Source organism: Pongo abelii, chromosome 17 (assembly GCF_028885655.2).
Source record: "Pongo abelii isolate AG06213 chromosome 17, NHGRI_mPonAbe1-v2.0_pri, whole genome shotgun sequence".
Lineage (NCBI taxonomy): Eukaryota > Metazoa > Chordata > Mammalia > Primates > Hominidae > Pongo > Pongo abelii.
Window position 1 is genome coordinate 39,255,920 of NC_072002.2, and position 19,000 is coordinate 39,274,919.

General features: G+C 43.2%; 1 protein-coding gene across 6 annotated transcripts in view; it reads right to left on the minus strand.

Annotated features, from left to right (window-relative positions):
• ZNF521 (zinc finger protein 521) overlaps positions 1–19,000 on the minus strand; it is a 344,704-nt gene that overhangs the window by 13,183 nt on the left and 312,521 nt on the right. The gene's annotated exons all lie outside the window — the stretch shown is intronic.

The window sequence follows — 19,000 nt, forward strand, 5'->3', positions numbered from 1 at the left end:
AATAAAACTCTGGTCATTAGATACAACAGACCAATGGGATCGTTGTCTTGGAGCTAAAGACAGAACAAAACCTAGACTGATTGAAATTTGCTATATCAACTCAGAGATACATGGACTTTCTGAAGTAGTACTGCAGACAGATACTTATTAGCCACTGTAAGAGGCAATTCTCCATGAACTCTTTCCTTGAAAACTAGATACTGTAGTTCCAAACTGTGTGTGTTCACTTCTAACAGAGTAGAGATATGCCTAGGGAAAACAAAAGGAAGAGGGGAAAGAGATAATCACACAATTGCCTAACAACTCTTTGCAAAACCCACTCTTCCAGACAGCTGGGAGAAGTGGGCTAGCTAGACAGAAATAATCTCTAGGTGACACTTTATATGCCTTCACTGGATGCCAAAAGAAATCAGACAGGAAAGGTAAGGAAAAACTAATTTGATGAAAAAGACCAGCTGAAGTGAGAGAGGAGTGACTCTTTTGGTAACCAAGGTATCTAGCCAGCCATGCACCAGAGTTCTTCCTCAACACAATTCCCCTAAGAGCTACCATTTTCGAGACCCTGCAGAGCTCAGCACCTCAGGGCAGCTGCTCTGGTTGCCTGGAATGTGCTCCTTCATGCACTTCATCACATTGTACTGGAATTGAAGTTGTTATTCTTTGTCTCCCCACCAGGTCAGTATAGTTTGCTGCAGTGAAGTGTTTATCTGTAATGATTCTAGGGTAAACACTATGTCACAGTCATTGCCTTCTGCCAATGCCTAGTATAGAGCCCCGCTAAATGAATTAACAAATATTTACGGTAGTCCCACCTTATCTGTGGTTTCATTTTCTGCAGTTTCAGTTACCTGCGATCAACTGTGATCCAGAATATTAAATGGAAAATTTCAAAAGTAAACAATTCATAGGTTTTTAAACTGTACGTCATTTCTGAGTAGTATGATAAAATCTCTCACTATACTACTGCATCCTACCTGGCACCTGAATCATCCCTTTGTCCAGCATATTCATGTTTGGAACATATCCCCGTTGGATAAGGGGGCAATACTGCACATGTATACTAATTTTAAAACCAATATATGTGCATAAAAGGGGCCAGGCATGGTGCCTCACACCTGTAATCCCAGCACTTTGGGGGGCAGAGGTGAGTGGATCACCTGAGGTCAGCAGTTCGAGACCAGCCTGGCCAACATGGTGAAACTCCGTCTCTACTAAAAATACAAAAATTAGCCAGGCATGGTGGTGGGCACCTGTAATCCCAGCTACTCAAGAGGCTGAGGCAGGACAATCGCTTGAACCCAGGAGGCAGAGTTTGCAGTGAGCTGAAATCGCACCACTGCACTCCAGCCTGGGGGACAGGGCGAGACTGTCTCAAAACAAACAAAACTAAACAAACAAAAAACCCACACACAATATATGTGCATAAAAGGAAATGTTTACACTCCCTGAAAACTGTGTCTTATTTCTTGTTCCCAAGAGCTTAGTAAGATGCCTGACACATTGTAATCACTTCATACCTTCTAAATGAATTCAAACTTTGAATCATGTTAAGGCTCTGACTTTAAACTCAGCAAATGACCCTACCTTAAGTTTATAAAACTGGCCAATAACTGAAACTAAAAATCAGACTGCACATTGTTCTTTGAGCAAAGCCATCTGTCAGGATTTGTTAAAATTAGAATATCTCAGAATGACTGCAACTGGACTCAATTTGGATGGTGTACCCCTGACCCAATGTCCCCATTATCTTTCAGCAAATTCCAAAGAGCCTGCTTGTGCCCCCAATGCCCAGCTGTTGGGTAAAAATAATGATGTTGACTCAATCTGGAAGCAGCCACCAATATGAGTAGACTTCAAGAAAGCTCTTCTTGATCTTGTGTTTTCTCCAACTGCAAATGGAGTAGTTTTTCACTATAGCCAACTCCAAAGAAAAAAGAAGGACCTGTTAGAAGAACAGGAAAGAAAAGCTAGTGATATACTTTCAGAACAAGAAAAGAAAGTAGGTGATTCACCTTATTTAAACCTTTAAAAAAGAAAAGTACCCCAGTCAGAATAGCCATTATTAAAAAGTCAAAAAACAACAGATGTTGGCAAGGATGCAGAGAAAAGGGAACACATATACACTGTTGGTGGGAACGTAAATTAGTACAACCTCTATGGACAACAGTATGGAGATTTCTCAAAGAACTAGAAATAGAATGACCATTCGATCCAGCAATTTCACTACTGGGTATCTACCTGCAAGAAAAGAAATCATCGTATCAAAAGACACCTCCATGTGTATGTTGATTGCAGCACTATTCACAACAGCAAAGTCATGGAATCAACCTGCATCCATCAGTGGAGGATTGGATAAAGGAAATGTGGTAAATATATGCCATGGAATACTACTCAGCCATGAAAAAGTAAGAACTCATGTCTTCTGCAGCAACATGAATGGAGCTTGAGGCCATTATCCTGAGTAAAATGAGTCAAAAACAGAAGGTCAAAAACCATGTTCTCACCTATAAGTGGGAGCTAAACAATGAGAACACATGGACATACAGAGTGGACTAACAGACACTGGAGACTAAAGAAAGGGGGAGGGTAGAGGGGTGAAATGCTACCAGTTGGGTACAGTGTACACTATTCAGGTGATGGTTACACTAAAAGCCCAGACTTTACCACTACACAATATATCCATGTGTATTAGTCAGGGCTCTCTAGAGGGACAGAACTAATAGGAGATATATATATATATAAATATATATTTATGTGGGAGTTTATTAAGTATTAACTTACATGATCACAAGTTCCCACAATAGGATGTCTGCAAGCTTGAGGAGCAAGGAGAGCCAGTCCAAATCTCAAAACTGAAGAACTTGGAGTCCAATGTTTGAGGGCAGGAAGGATCCAGCAGAGGAGAAAGATGTAGGCTGGGAGGCTAGGCCAGTCTCGCCTTTCCATGTTTTTCTGCCTGCTTTGTGCCAACCAGAATAAGGGTGTATCTGCCTTCCCCAGCCCACTGACTCAAATGTTAATCTCTTTTGGCAACACCCTCACCAGGATCGATATTTTGTGTCCTTCAATCAAGTTGAAACTCAGTATTAACCATCACATCATGTAACACAGCTGTACTTGTACTCCTAAGTCTAAAAAATAGAAGAGGATGAAGCAGTGAAAAGCCTTTGCATGTGAAACAGATTCTTACCCACGCAGCAGATGAGGCTCCGTATCCACAGGGAACTGAACAGAGAAGAGTAGAATTGTCAATATGAGAAGTTTATGCTGCCTCTAAAATGCTGGAGTCCCCAGCCTCCAAGTGGCCTTGGGGACATTTAGAGACTCAAAGAACACCAAAGAGGTAACAAACTCCAGACCTCACTTCAATCCCATCTTCCAACTTCAGCTAACCTCTCTTGCTGGGTTGTTCTGACTCTGACCTTGAATAGGATTGCATTCATCAGGCTAGGAACCCTCAGAATCATTGCCCTGAGCCTGGGTACCAACCACTCCCACCACCATGGCCTCCGTGCACACCAGTGACAGCTCCACTGCTATGATGGTCGCACATCTGTTATCCACTGGAAGCCAAGCTCTTGCTACCTCTGGTGGGAGGAGATTTTCCTTCCAGCTTGACAATCCTTTTTTTTTTTTTTTTTTACTTTTTTTTGAGATGGAGTCTCACTCTGTCACCAGGCTGGAGTGCAGTGGCATGATCTTGGCTCACTGCAACCTCTGCCTCCCGGGTTCAAGCAATTCTCCTGCCTCAGCCTCCCAAGTAGCTGAGATTACAGGGATGTGCCACCACGCCCTGTTAATTTTTGTATTATTAGTAGAGATGGGGTTTCACCATGTTAGCCAGGATGGTATCGATCTCCTGACCTCCTGATCTGCCCGCCTCAGCCTCCCAAAGTGCTGGGATTACAGGCGTGAGCCACCGCGCCCGGCAGACGATCCTTTCAACAGACCTTAAGTTCTCTGACCCCTATTTTTTAGGTACCCAAGGTTAGTTTTTTGTCTTCGGCTTTACATTGTCCTTTGTTGATTGACTTATTTCAGATTCTGGGCCATGGCCTGCCTGGGAATCCCGTTCTATGTTGCATTGCCAGCCTGCTTCTCAGACCTTCATCCTCTGTCATTAGTATCATACACGTCCTTTGATTTCCCTCTTCTTCAGGAAAGCACTTCAGGATGCCACTTTCCAGAGCACCTCTTTTCCCTGCACATTGCTCCTCCTTTCTTAGTCTGAAGGACCTGAAACTGACATTTAGTCTGACCTAAATTTGTCTCCATTATTTGTCCAAAGAATGGCATATAGCTGGCACGTGCACTGCCACAGCCTCTGCCTCGGGTGGCCATGGCGGACACTGCCATTCAATCCTGGTCTGAACACAGCCCCCTTCCCAACACAGCTGTCTACACCCTGCCCGTCAGAGCAGGCACACCATGTGAAACTTCTTTGCCATTCCTTGCCTAGGGGCTCTGTACACAGTGTTCCTAAGGTAGGTTTGCAGCTTTGGTTCCAACTCTTAAGCAAAAAGAAGCTTTATCTCCTTGGTTATTTGCAAGGGAGATTCGAAGAGAATCTGGGGAATAACAGTGTTAGCTTTATTAATAGCTAATGAGCCTATAGGTCTGAGATGCTTACAGATGGGCCTCTTTGGGAAGAGGGAAGACTACATTATTACTAAAGCCCCTTCCTTAGGAAGACACATTGCAAAGAAAGCCAGAAACTCAAGAAGTTTGTTCACATTAGTTCTGCCTTGTTCTTTTATCATTACCCAGCTGAAATGTCTCAGGCAGTCATATTAGGGTAATGATAAGATTGGCTTTATACATCATGCAAGTGCATGCAAAACTATGGGATTTAGAGAATTGTAAAGCTAGAAAGAGCCTTAGAGGTTCTTGAATCCAACCTTCTTAGAAGCAACTGAAACCCAGATAAGTGAAGTGACCTGTCATAGTTTCCTTAACCCAATAGCAGCAGAGCAAGGCCTTAGATGAGACCACAGGATCTTGTGGTCAGGTGTATCCTGCTGGGCTCAGTTTCTTCCTCCATGGACTCATGGAGGATCCCCATCTTACATCCTTATTCTGCTTTGTGGTGTGAGACATTCTTCAGTAAGGGGCACATTTGTATGAAAGAGGGTTTGCAATGACAATAATAATGATAACTACCTACACATTTTTGTTGATGAATGGTTCTGGAAATGAGTAATTGAAATACAAGGTGACATTGAGTTTGTTATTCTTGGATGGAAAAGGGATAAAACTCTAGATGGCAGCCTTTTCAGATAAAAGATATGAAACAAGGGAAAGCTATGATACATGAATATAAGAAACTAGAATGATTAAATCCATGAAGACACCTATTAGTACCATTTCTTCTAAGTCAGGAAGTGAGACAAAAGGCCTGGGCTCTTCTCCCAACATTCTGTGCCCTTGGGAAAAGACTGGGAACCCTATGTGGCAATGTGCAGGCAGAGGACAATACATTCATCCCAAACCAACCCTAGTTCACTTTTTTTCATCGCTTGAAAGGAGCTTTCTATTTGATTGCTTTGGGGAGATAATTAAAGTGGGACACGTGGCTATATGTAGCCAAAATTTGTCAACATTGGTTATATTTAAATAAGACTTTCAACAGTGGTCTCACTTCTTGGTTGAAATCACACACAAAACACGGACATTTCATGGTTTCTTGCGAGCTCTTCCCTTCTCAGGGTGGAAGGGAAGTCTTAAAGAAAACATTTGCATAAATTCAGGTCAAAAGTAGCCTATCTTTGACTTTGTTTGAGGCATTAGTGGGGGAGTGTTTATTTTGTTCCTTTTGAAATAGCTAGACAATGTACTGACTTTTCTACTGAAGATTTTAAGCCCAAAAAGCCCATCTAACAATCCCTCCCCTGGACCACGTTTTTCCTAAATGCCCAGAGCACAGCATTTCAAGAGGTAGGGATGCTGTTACTCCATTTGCATCTTCCTCTCCACAATTCTGACCTCATGCTCTGTACCATTTAGTCTTAGGAATTCACACACATGCACACACACACACACACATGCATGCACACAGACATATGCGCACACACAGGTATGCATGTGTACACACATGTACACACACTCCTGCACCTGCCACGAGCTGCAAGGTTGCCCAGTGTCTCCATCAGATGATCCCCAAGTCCCTCACAGGCTTTCAAACTCTGGCAAGCCACTTTTCACCACAAATTCCAGTTTCTCAGGGCTTTCAGACATCCTGTAGATGTAATGATACACTCTCTGTTACTGCAATAATGATAATAATTTATACGCACGGTAGCCTTTCATCCATCAGTGCTTTAACAATGACAAGTGCTACAGGAGCCCAGAGCAAAGCCTCTGGCCTCTCCCTGCAGCACCCAGCCCTCGCATGGGAGACGTCACAGATCTCTCATTCTTCATGCCAACACCTCATAACCATTTCAGGCAGGAAGTAAGGAAATCTGTCCAGTCAAAACTGCAGAAAGGAGTTAGGTAATATAACACCTTCTATTTCTCTTCCCCAGAAACTCTGAGAAATGCACCAATTTGCAGAATAAACTACCCCAGACAGTCCCCTTGAATTGTTGGTTTTGCCTGGGGATTACATATTTCCTGCGGTAGATTTTCTTCTTTGTCTTATTTCCACCCAGTACCAAATTTATTTAAAGAATAAGATAAAAATATCTATATGGCTAGGCTATCAGCCCCTCACATGAAGAGTGTGACTGTTCTATATTTGCCTATCATTTAAAGATATCCCTATGAGACATAGACTCTTTTCATAAAAGGCAGTATGTCCAATAGACCAAAAATTAAAATGAAGAAGGAGGCAGAAGAGGAGACGGATAAGAAGAGGAGAAGGGAGGGGAAGTGGCAGGTAGCATTCTCAAGAAAACAACATCAGCCAGGCGCGGTGGCTCATGCCTGTAATCCCAGCACTTTGGGCAGGAGTTCAAGACCAGCCCAGCCAACATGGAGAAACTCTGTCTCTACTAAAAATACAAAAATTAGCTGTGGTGGCACACACCTGTAATCTCAGCTCCTCGGGAGACTGAGGCATGAGAATTGCTTGAACCCGGGAGGCAGAGGTTGCAGTGAGCTGAGATGGCGCCACTGCACTCCAGCCTGGGTAACAGAGCAAGACTCCATCAAAAAGAGAGAGAGAGAGAGAGAGAGAAAACCACAACATGGAGGGGAGAAACACAGCCTGGAGACAGCTGGTTTTAAATCTTACCTCTGTAAACTTTGATGAGGCCACGCTGAGCATCAGTCTCCTTGTTGGTAAATGGAGATTAGAATCCATCCTTCTACAGTTGCTGTGAGGATTAAATAATAATTGGGACGTTTCTGGCACAGAGTAGGTACTCGTATTCCTGTGAATTCTGAAAACTGAGATGATTTGTGCTCACGGATAAGCTACCAGATGGTATCACTTTGCACTTACTCTTTCTTTTAGATGCTTTCAACCTGTTATTAAACTTGTGCTGTTGCATCGAATTATCCATTCACTGGCTTCAGGATAGTGAAGAGTTGGGCAAATAGGCTTCTGCGTTACCAGGAATGAAGCACAGGGTACCACGGGCAAGCCAGGACGGGATCCCTAACCCAGTCCTGGACGTTAGAGACAAAGTGAGGTCTAATAATTCCTTGACTCCCTTTCTATACCCATAAAGATGTACCCAAGGTAATTTCTTTACATTCCATGGTGATTGTTGGTTTCTTTTTAGTGATTTAAAAAGGCAGAGGGTCTAAAAGAGCACAGCAGTGGTTCAGATTTTAGCTCAGAAATTGCTTGAGAAGATAACCAAATGAACAATCCTTGTAACCAATCTATCTTCCTGCAATAAATGGATCTTGAGAACCTTCCAAGAAGCCCTAAAAATGCCCGAGTCCTAATTAAACCTAACCATTATTCACCTGTGAGAGTCATTCACTTAGGGTGGGCCAGCTGGGAGCCATTTATCGTTTAAGACAAGGGGAAGCACCTGTGTCACTGGTGCGACCATGAGGCACCAAAGGTAATTAGGATGGCAGCTGCCCTTCCTGACCAGATGCAGCTCCTTTTATCCTTTCTTTTCTCGATCTCCTTATTCCTTATTTCTCTTTCTAGTTACCTGTCCTGTCTTTTTCTCTCCTTCCAGTCATCTGTGCCTAGAACCTGCAAACCATACCAAGAAGCATGAACCATGCTGTTAAATAGCTTTGACTTCTGTCTTGCAATATCATCACAGCCTTCCTCAATAAAGACACCAGGAAAGCATTGGTGGGATGCCAAATAATAGAACAACAAGCACAGTGCAAACCTGGGAGTGTCCCTCTAGTGAGAGAAAATGCAGATGGCCTGAGATTTGGTCCTACTGACCTGAAGAGCAAGCACGCTAACATTCAACATTCATTCAACAAGCATTTCATTAAGCATTTGTGCATCAAGTCTTTTCCATCAGACACGGATAATCATAGCCCACAATCTATTGGGGAGACAGATATAAAAAATAAGTCGTTAAAATGCAGTGTATTGATAACTGTCTAGTCTAACTAAATCCCTGCAGGAAAAAGGGGAGTGGATAGAGAGATAACCTGAAGCCTCTTCTTCAAAGTCACTCCCACTGATTTATTCTGTGGCCTTGGATAAGTCACTTAAAACTGTGCTCTTATAAAATGTGATCAATGACAACTAATTATAGCTGGGTTATGGGAATGACCATGATAATGAACATGAAAATAATTTGAAGTATTTAGGAGGAAAGTGCTATATAAAAATCAAGGTATTTTTTGCTGCTGTGTGGTCAATTTTCAAAGACTAACTTCTCCATAAAATATGGGTGTATTCTTTATCTCTTGTTAGCAGACAGGTTCTCTCCCTCTTTTCCACGCTTACCTGCATCCGCTGCCCTTCACATTGGCTGAGTTTTCCCATCAGCACATAAGTGAAGGTCTCTTGTGGGCCCCACACTGGGAAGGCCCTGAGAATAGGGCAGTGAGTGAAATACATGCAGTTTTAATCAAAGAAATGTCTCTTTCCAGCTATAAACAGAATGTCCCATTTCTGTATGTTGTGTTTTCTTTAGGGTTTTGTGATTTTCTTTGAAAAAGTATGTTTGGGCCATAGTGCTGAAGAGCCCAGAGTATGAAGGCCAGGCAGGCCTGGGATTCATTTTCCTCCGGGTAAGAAATTGAAAGCAAATTGAGCTGAGCTGAGGGCTCGGGAACTGCACACATGGCTGCGGGTTGTGTTTTTGGGGAAGGGGTGCAGGCACAGCACCAATCACACCCCTGCAGGTGGGGCTGGAATTTCCCCTGAAAGAAATGGATGTTCCACTGGGAATCTTTCTGGGGAAACCTGTGTCTTAGGACTGGAAATGGAGACTCAGGAGGTGGGGCTCAGAGTGGGATAAGGAGAAAAACATCCTCCTTGTTCTGCAGCTTGAGGGGCATGGGAGCGAGAGGCTGGAGAAGCAAGCCACACTCCTGGTGGGGTATACGTCTGCGGGTGCAACTAGGGACAGCTGTTGATGGACCCAGGGCATGGGCCACGGCCAGCCTGTATAGGTCATTATATGTGATTCACTCATTCAGCTGCCCCCAAATCCACAAATCTTATTACTTGTTGAGAGCCCATGGGAAATGAAGGGAAATGGTGTGTCCACCACTGGAGATAGACAGGCCAAGGGGAGGGCAGCGGTCTCCTGTAGAGGATGATTGTGCCCTGCTGAGTGGCAATTCCTTGAGGCCTCTTGGTAACAGGCCCAAGGGGAGGAGGTGATGGATGCAGAAAGACATGCAGAACCCATTCCACGCATGCCTGAGCCAGACCCAGAAAGCGATGGGGCACTTTAATACAGGGCAAGCTAGCAACAGTTCATGCCATTGTAATTGAAATTACACAGATAATAAGATATGTCCAACAGGTTATGGTAAAAATTACCAGCCAGCCAATCTAATGTATCAAAAAATAAAAATACAATGGTGTCTTTTTGTTCCCCAACAAAAGAGGTTTCTAGGAGGAACTGGACCTAATGATAAGATTTGAGAGGAGGGATGCCGTGGACAGTTGTGAAGGGTTTCCAGAGAGGAAAGCAGGTGAGGCAGGGGCCCACCTGGAGCTCTCCATGGGCTGTGGTGTGGGGAGGTGGCAGGAGACCCAGGCAGCCCCAGCTGAGGAGAGATGGGATTTAATATGCGACTCGGCACTAGCCTTTTAAAATAAAGTGACCGATTTCCCTGCACTCGCTTCCTTGGGCTGTCTACCTGGGGACGGTGCAGTCCAAGTGGCTCAGTGTCTGGGGAATTTGATCTAAACAGAAAGCCCATCAGGAAAATTCAGCCTCTGCAGATAGTCCACTTATTTCTCATTAACAGGGGTTTGGGTTTGAATTATGTTGATAATTGCCTCAACTCTCCACTTCATTTTGCCTATAGATACTTACCCTCAGAGGGGTATTTTGAGGATAAATGAGATACAGGCAAAGTGCTTTGAACTCCTGAGATGAAAGGTAGCATATCAATACAGGCCTTCTATTATTAAGATGCTTCAAATTGCCAATACGTGTATATTTATAATACCCATTACAATCATGGGATATCTTTTCTCTCCTTTTTTATTTTTTATAAGAAGAAGGCAGGAAAATCTAACTTTTTTAACCACACTGCTTTTGTGCGCTTAACATTAACTTTTCCTTCCAAATGTCATTAGCTGCTAATTAAGATGTTGATTTGCAGATTGTATATCTTGCAATAGAAGTGATTTGTGAATGCTTACTAGGTGTTTATCAACCTACACCATTCATATTGGTTTAGCAAGAGCCTGGTGCATTTTAATTTACGGAGCAGTTTCCCAATTCTCCACTTATTTCTCCATGTGCATAATGAGAAAAAAAATGATAAGAGAGGAAAAATGGGAAATACTATAAATAGTTTCTAAAGAAAAATACCATAGGAAAGAGTTATGGCTCTAAGTAGGTACTAAAAGACTGAACAGATTGAATTTATTTTCTCTCTTTAATGGGCTACTTTAAGACATAAAATGTGCATGTCAGTTATGTGAGCAGGTGTGTACCTGTATGGATGTGTGCACATACAAACTGATTATAGTCAGCAAAAGGAAAATGATGGACAGACTTTCTGAATTTTCTGGAATGCACATGCTTTTGTTTTCTAGGGTTGGCCTGTGCCTTTGCCATGCACCTATCTGTAAGATTTCACAAAGAACCTTCTTGCTTCTCAACTCACCCTTAAATCAAAGAAATACAAGAATTATTTAGTTCCTGCAAAGGATTCTGCAACATGGGGACATTTCCACAGGACTTTTTAATATAATTTATGAATATTTGCTAGCAACATAATTGTCTTTTCTGCTGACATTTTCAAAGCAACACTGTGATTTGTTGGGTCTCTGGAGAGTCCAACTACAAAACTGATAATTATATTAAATATACATAGACAATAAAGAGTGTGTTTACATAACTATGCCCATAAATATCTGATTGAACAGTCATTGTTCTCAAACCCTTTTTAAGCAGCTCTCTAAGGATTCCAGTTCTAATGACATGATGGTTTAAAAGATGTTGCTCAGTCTTGTTCCATATTTAATTAACTTTCCTTTTTTAAACTTGTGATGGCAGAGACAATAACAAATAGCTCTGAAAAGAGAAAGCGCTTTGAAACATGAGTGGGGCCTTGTCAGGCTTTGTGCGGCACAGACAGGAGGAGATGGGCGTGTGAGCGTCGCTGGCCTGGGACCTCCGGCCCTCCCCTGGGATTCTATTGTGAGGCCATTCAGAGCTCTCTAATCCTGTACACCTTCTCTCGCACACACGCATCTGTGGATCCAGGCTTCATGCACATGCTCTTGCATGTAAGCAGCTGCATCTCTAATGATTTCTTCCTCTGGAAACAAAAAGATGAAAGCAAATTGGAAAACCAGCAAGATCTGAGAAGCAGAGGCAGAGGCAGGGTAGTGTAGTGGAAAGAACAGGGGGCTGGCCCCTTGGCTCTAACCATTGCATTTTAATCTTGGGTAAGTGTATTCATTTCTTACTGCTGCCATAACAAATTACATACTTGGTGGCACAGAACAACACTAAAGTATTACCTTATACTTCTGGTGGTCAGAAGTCAGAAGTGAGCCTCATAGAGCTAAAATCAAGGTGTCAGCTGGGCTGCTTCCTTCTGGAGGCCCTAGTGAAGAGTCTGTTTTCTAGAGGTTTCCATATTTCTTGGCTCACAAGGTGTTTCCGCCTTCAAAGCCTTCAGTGGCTGGTTAAGTCTTTCCTATATCACACCTCTCTTACCCTGACTTTCCTGAGCCTGTCTTCCTTTTTTGTTTTCTTTTTTTTTTTTTTTTTGAGATAGAGTCTCACTCTCTCACCCAGGCTGGAGAGAAGTGGTGCGATCTTGGCTCACTGCAACCTCTGCCTCCCAGGTTCAGGTGGTTCTCCTGCCTCAGCCTCCCAAGTAGCTAGGACTACAGGCATGTGCCACCAAGCCAAGCTAATTTTTTTTTTTTTTTTTTTTTTTTTAGGATTTTTAGTAGAGACAGGGTTTCACCATGGTACCTGGATGGTCTTGATCTCCTCACCTCGTGATCTGCCCACCTCGGCCTCCCAAACTGCTGGGATTACAGGTGTGAGCCACCGCGCCTGGCTTGTCTTCCATTTTTAAGGACCCCTGTTACTACACTGGATCCATTCAGCTAATCTACAATGATCTCCTTATCTCAAGATCCTTAATCACATCTGCCAAGTCCTTCTGCCTTTAAGTTAACATATTCACAGGTTCCAGGGATTAGGACTTGGACATCTTTGGGGGCCATTATTCTGCCTACCACGGTAAGTCAACTAATATTATCTGTTAATGAGGGAGGCAGTATGAAGTAGATTTGTTCATCCAACAAATTAAGGTCTGGATGACACAATAGTAAATAAGATAGACTCAATCCCTGTCCTCAACAGAGCTTTCAGTATTAAGGGATAGATAAGCATTATCCAGAAAAAGTAAACACAGCTAATTTCTGCTGTGTGAAGGGCTACAGAAAGAAGTGTAAGCATAAGGAGAGTGTTTTACAAAGTAATCTGGCCTACCTGTAGGTGAAAGGGGCAGGAGCAGTCAAGGAAGGCTTCCCTGAGGAGGTGACATTAAAACAGAGATGTAAGAAATGACTTGGAGTTATTCAGGTCAAGATGTGCAGAGGGTGTGCCTGGTGGAGGAGCTGATGAGGAACTTTCAGTTAGGGGGCATAGCCAATGCCCGCATTTAGGCTCGGAGTGTGGAGTGGAGGAACTGAGAAGTGCCTGGGGCTAGCACGTAGAGACAAGAAGAAGAAAGCTTTGCTATCTCATCTATTGAGCTAAGGGAGGCAGTGGGAAGTTAACGCTTACAGGCATTGGCCAAAGGTCAGGCACTGCTCCATGAGGTTTATATGGAGCTGATTCCTGTAAGACAGATACTATCACAATCTTCATTTGTAGATCATGAAACTGAAGGTCAGAGAAGCTACATGACCTCCCCAAGGTAATCCATCTGGCAGAACCAGGACTCAACACTAGAGTGTGCCCTCAATCACCATGCAATCACTGTCCTGCTTCTCAGGCAGGATTGCGGGACCTGGACATTTAACTATTATTCTAAGGGCAATTGGGAGCCATAGAGGAGTTTCAGACACTTCAGATGGAGTACTCTGGGTAATTGATTGGAGGCATCAGACCAGGGAGGAAGCAGTAACTCTCAGGTGAAACAATATCAGCCCAGTCTGCATGGCAACAGTATGGATGGGGAGAAATGGAGAGATTCAGTAAATATTGAGAGAGTCAAATCGACAAGTCTTGCTTATTGATGTGGGGTGAAGGACAGAATGAGGTGTTAAAGATGATGCCCTTGCTTCCAGCCAGATCGTAATAGAAGGAGCCGTCAGTTTTAGCCTTCTCATGCAAAGGGCTCATGTGAAGCTGCGGAAGACAAATGTAAACATATGCTAAAACCCTAAAACCAAGGAGGAGCTTCTTACATGAATAAGAAAATAAGCTAGGACTTACAGGTGTGAGTGGATTTCAACTTCTCAATGAAAATTCAGCAGAATTGCTCTGTGGCAATCCTTCTGCAAGAGACGAATCCTGCTCACCATCACTGCTATGATTCTGTGTTTGTGCTGAACTCTTTCTAATTGTCATCAATTATGATTCATTTACTTTTAGGTGTCTTGCTTGTCATAATATTATCATTTATAAGTCTTTCCCTTTGCAGGCTGTGAGAATCTGTTGTGACATCTCAATAAAGCAGGATTCAATCAAGGTGTGAATGAATTGTTAATCTTGTTATAAATAGAAGTTACCATATGTCAGGATGCAAGGGATGTCTCCATCTTTGTTGCAAACAATGTTCCTGAAACTAAACAAAAGAAGTTTCGGAAATAGCTGGTTCAGCTCACCAAGCTTCCAATTATATAACGGCCAACAAGTCTCTGCAGCGGATTCAGATTTCTGGGAGTCGTCTTCACACTTATTTAGAATCATCATTTGAAAGAAAAAATTAGTGTCAGGTTTGGGTATCAGAACCCCAGGGATCTCCATTGCTCCTGATTTTAACTGTGGCGTTAGCCTTACAATTCTCTGTGTTTTCTAGAAGCACATTCGACGGCCATTTGATCAAAATATCTTTTTCCTTCTTTACCTTTTCCCCATGGTGGGCGGATTTAGAAAAATAGGGCTAAACTGACTGAGCTCCAGCCCAAACCAGTTCATGAAAAATATACCGTGAATCTTTTTTTACACGTGCGCTCTCAGCGGTGAGGGCTCTGGCCCGCTCTGTCCCTGATAACACATCCTAAATGTGCTCCTCAGCACCTGCGGCAGTGTGTTTTCTGAGGAAAGCCTGCGTGTGCTCAGAGGTCCAGCAAACGCCAGAACCAATAAAGCTTAAATTAGCATCCGATAATCTAGAGCTATTTCCCCTCTGCTCTTCCAGAGCCCTCCCCAACGCCTCCTCCTCCCCCAACTCCTAACCCAATCAAAATGTGTTTGTACCTTGTTCCATTTCTTCAGGGCCTCTCTAAGTGACTAGCTTGTTAGTTCAAAATAAAGTTAATGGCTAATAATATTTCTCCCCCAGTGCCCAGTGGCATTTCCACTGAGGATCAATGCAGAATGGTGGGAAGAGCTTGGATTTTGGAATCAGCCACGTTTGGGTCCAAGTGCTGGCTTTTCTATTCACTAGCTGAGTGTTCTGGCTGTATTTTTGGGTGTTTGTTTTGAGGCAGTCTCTCTCTGTTACCCAGGCTGGAGTGCAATGGCACGATCTCGGCTCACTGCAACCTCTATCTACTGGGCTCAAGTGATTCTCCTGCCTCAGCTTCCCCAATAGATGGGATTATAGATGCCCGCCACCATGCCTGGATACTTTTTGTATTTTTAGTAGAGATGAGGTTTCACTATGTTGTCCAGGATGGTCTCGAACTCCTGACCTCAGATGATCTACCTGCCTTGGTCTCCCAAAGTGCTGGGATTAGAGGCGTGAGCCACCGTGCCCAGCCTGGCTGTTTTTTCTAAAAAGTTTTTAGAGATTATAGCCCCACCTGTAAAATTGTGATTCATACATCATGGAGTTGCTATGAGGATAAAAGAAAATAATGTGTGCTAAGCAGCTAGTACAGAAACTGGCGTATTTATTGACAATTGGGCAGAGGCCAGATGCAGCCCCCTGGATACCCACCTCACCCATCAGTCACACTGACCATCTGGAGACTGGGATTGTCATTCCCTTCTTCTCTCCAGCATTTTCTCCTTCCCCTCTTTTCTTCCTGCCTTCCTTCCTTTTTTTTCCCTTTCTTCTTTCTTTTCCGGTGGTTCATTGAGCTCCTGCTGGCTTCAGAAGATGCTGTCTCCTTATTTTTCACTATTACTAATACAGGGTGCAAAGTGCATCGTGGCACAAAATATGAGAAGGTAGGAAGTGCCGTGCCTGGTAAGGAGCCATTTAGAACAATAGCCCTTCTGCCCTGTCCCTCCAACATTCACTGTCAACTTGTTTCACAATAGTCATTAAAGACATGAAGGAAGTGTTGATAAGCTCCATGATTCATTCAAGGGCCAAGGTTAATTTTTATTTATTCCCAGGTCATCACAAACAGAGGCAGATGGTGGTGGCATTTCCTTCTTGCCGGGAGCTCAGATACTATCTGGACAGATTTCAGCAGGCTTTGTATCCGTTCCCTCTCAGCGCCACAGCTTTCCTGGATAAAGCCCCAGCCACCCAAACTGCAGACTGATTTTATTTAACCAAGATGACTTGCGGTAAGTAATTGAGGTCACTTGGACCTGGCTGGAGGAAAGCCAACATTGCCAAGGAGAAGGGCTGACATCGTTTATCCTTCAGTGACTTTTCCTTTAGAGGATTTATTTTTGGTGACCCATTTAGGAGGTAGCTTACTAAGCTGTGACTATCAGTTTATTGAAAAGTGACTTTCTTGGAATTTTACTAGTAGCAGGTGACTTTGGGATGGTTTGAAACAACTGGCTGTGGAATCTACTTATGTAGCGCTATAGGAACGATCATAAAGTTATATCCAGAGTTAACTGGTTTCCTGCTACACACGTGTAAGTAGACTATGTGGCTCCTACTTTCAGAGCTTACATTCCAGGTGAAGACGACAGTCATAGCATATTCACAAATAAAGCCTGAGACTGTAATGTAGTGTGTGGTTGGTGCATTTGTGGGCAGCGTACAAATGCCAATCAAGTGTCCATCCTGCTCCTTCAGGTTCACAGAAAACTGAGAACAGCACAGGGAGATAGATGAAGAGCAAAGAGTATCAGCTTTACTCCTGGCTGGATGGAACCCAGTAACTCCTTAAAGCAGAGCTTCCAGTTGGTCTGGAACCAAAGAGCAGCTTCCATCTGGCTTCCCCCAAGTAGACTTGGAGGTCTCTCTGGGGAGTTGGGTCTTCACATCAGACTGACCAGCACACTGCAGGGAGCATGAAGCCAACTTGGGCCGAGCAACAGACAGATCAGAAAGCACCAAAGTGAGACCAAATTGAGGCCCCAGATTTGGCTCTTCCCTCCGTTAACGTGGCCCAGTGTTTGCCAGCTTCTCCCCATCTTACCAAAAATGTCACTTCTTTTCTGCAGAGAGGAATAAGTAAGAAGGTGAAGGGAAAGGTCAACTGTTCCTGTGCGACTATTACTCCCTCCTGTGAGTGGGGCTGAGGTTTTTTTTGCTATGGAAGTGAGAGGACCAGAATGAGTATTTGTCTCCAAGTTGTAATTTAAGAACACAAAGCTGGAGATCAGAAGGCATCAAGAATGACGAGTCTTAGAAGGATTAAGACTAGGAAGCTGGACATATTCCCCCGGTGGGGCATGCTCTGGCTGTTCTGAATTAAACATGGTGCTGGGTGGGAACCTGGCTAAGGGAGGAATGTGTGGTGCCTGGAGCATTCGGTGGCAGTTCACACAACCAGACAGCCTCAGAACCATCCAGGCAGCTGGGACAATCAAAGGGACGAACAATTGGCAAGCAGGAAATAATCAGAGAACCAGGTCGATCAGGAGGCAGGCAAAATAGCACTGAGGAGGTCTGACATCAAGTAACAGGATGGAGCTTAGGTCAGGCTGGGCAGGAGACAGGCAGAAACACAATTGTGGAGAAACTGAAACCCTGTAAGGATACTCAAGGTGAAGCTCAGGAAGAACAGGGCAAGAGAAGGCTCTCTACAGCCTGCGCAACATAGTGAGACCTCATCTCTACAACAAATACAAAAATTGGCCAGGCATGGTGGTGTACATCTGTGGTCTCAGCTACGCGGGAGGTTCAGGTGGAAGGATCGCTTGAGCCTGGGTGGTTGAGGCTGCAGTGAGCTACAATTGTGCCACAGCACTCCAGCCTGGGCAACAGAGCATGACCTTGTCTAAAAAAAAAAAAGAGAGAGAGAGTGAAGGTGCTCTAAAAAAAAACCTAGAGCATCAGTCAGAAAACAAGCCAGAAGACAGTTTTTAGCCCTGAGGCACCAGGTTTAAGGGTATTGCAACAAGACTGATCTGATACTATTAATAACTACAAGCACTAAGGAATTAAAGCTCTAAAATGTCTTAACACAGTTCCTGTAACCCTTGAAGGACTTAATAAACATTATTATTTTATTTTTTGATTTGATTACAATTTTGTTATTTGATTAAAAATAAATTTTATTATTGTATTTATTATTTGATTAAAAAGCTGAAATTAGCTTAAGTACTAATTTTATTATTTGATTCTATTGATTTTATTTTTTATTTGATTAAAAAGCTGAAATTAGCTTGAGGACTAAGTGACGGCTTTCTATTCAAAACCTATTTTGAATGGTGGACTCTTCACCCTTGACACCAAAGGGGTGATCAAATCTGGGTGAACCTAGAGAACTTTTGGCCGCTGTTACATTCTGTATCCTTGTGAAATCCACCAAGAACTCTTTTTCCAGCTCTTATTGGCATTTGTTTGGCCATCATCTCCATCCTCAGGAACCAAATCTTGCTGAAATTTATGTTAAATGGAAGTACCTTAAAGGCAGAAAATATATAATCCTGAATTTTCATGCCCTGAAGCTGGATATGAGGAAGAGGCAAACCTTAATAAAATGTTTCCAGGGAGGATGGTGATAGCTCCTATCAGGTAAGCATCACCAATATTAATATCCCGTCTCACTAGGTTGTTTTAAAAGTCAAACGTGATCATGTGTGTAAAATGCCTGGTGCAATGCTCTCACCCAGCGTGTGTTTATAAATGATTGATGACCTTTCATTTGTTTTAAACCTAAAATTTCTAGGACATACCCTATCGCCTCCTTATCCCATTATCGCTACCACAGACACACACACAATATGCTCTGCCACCAGCACATTTAATGATTAGCTGATGTTACAAAGAATAAAAACTGGAATCTACATGATAGAATTGTTACGAAGATGAAATGATTTGTATATGTAAAGGGCTTAGAAGAAAGGATGGCTGACAAGCGGTAAGTGCTCTATGT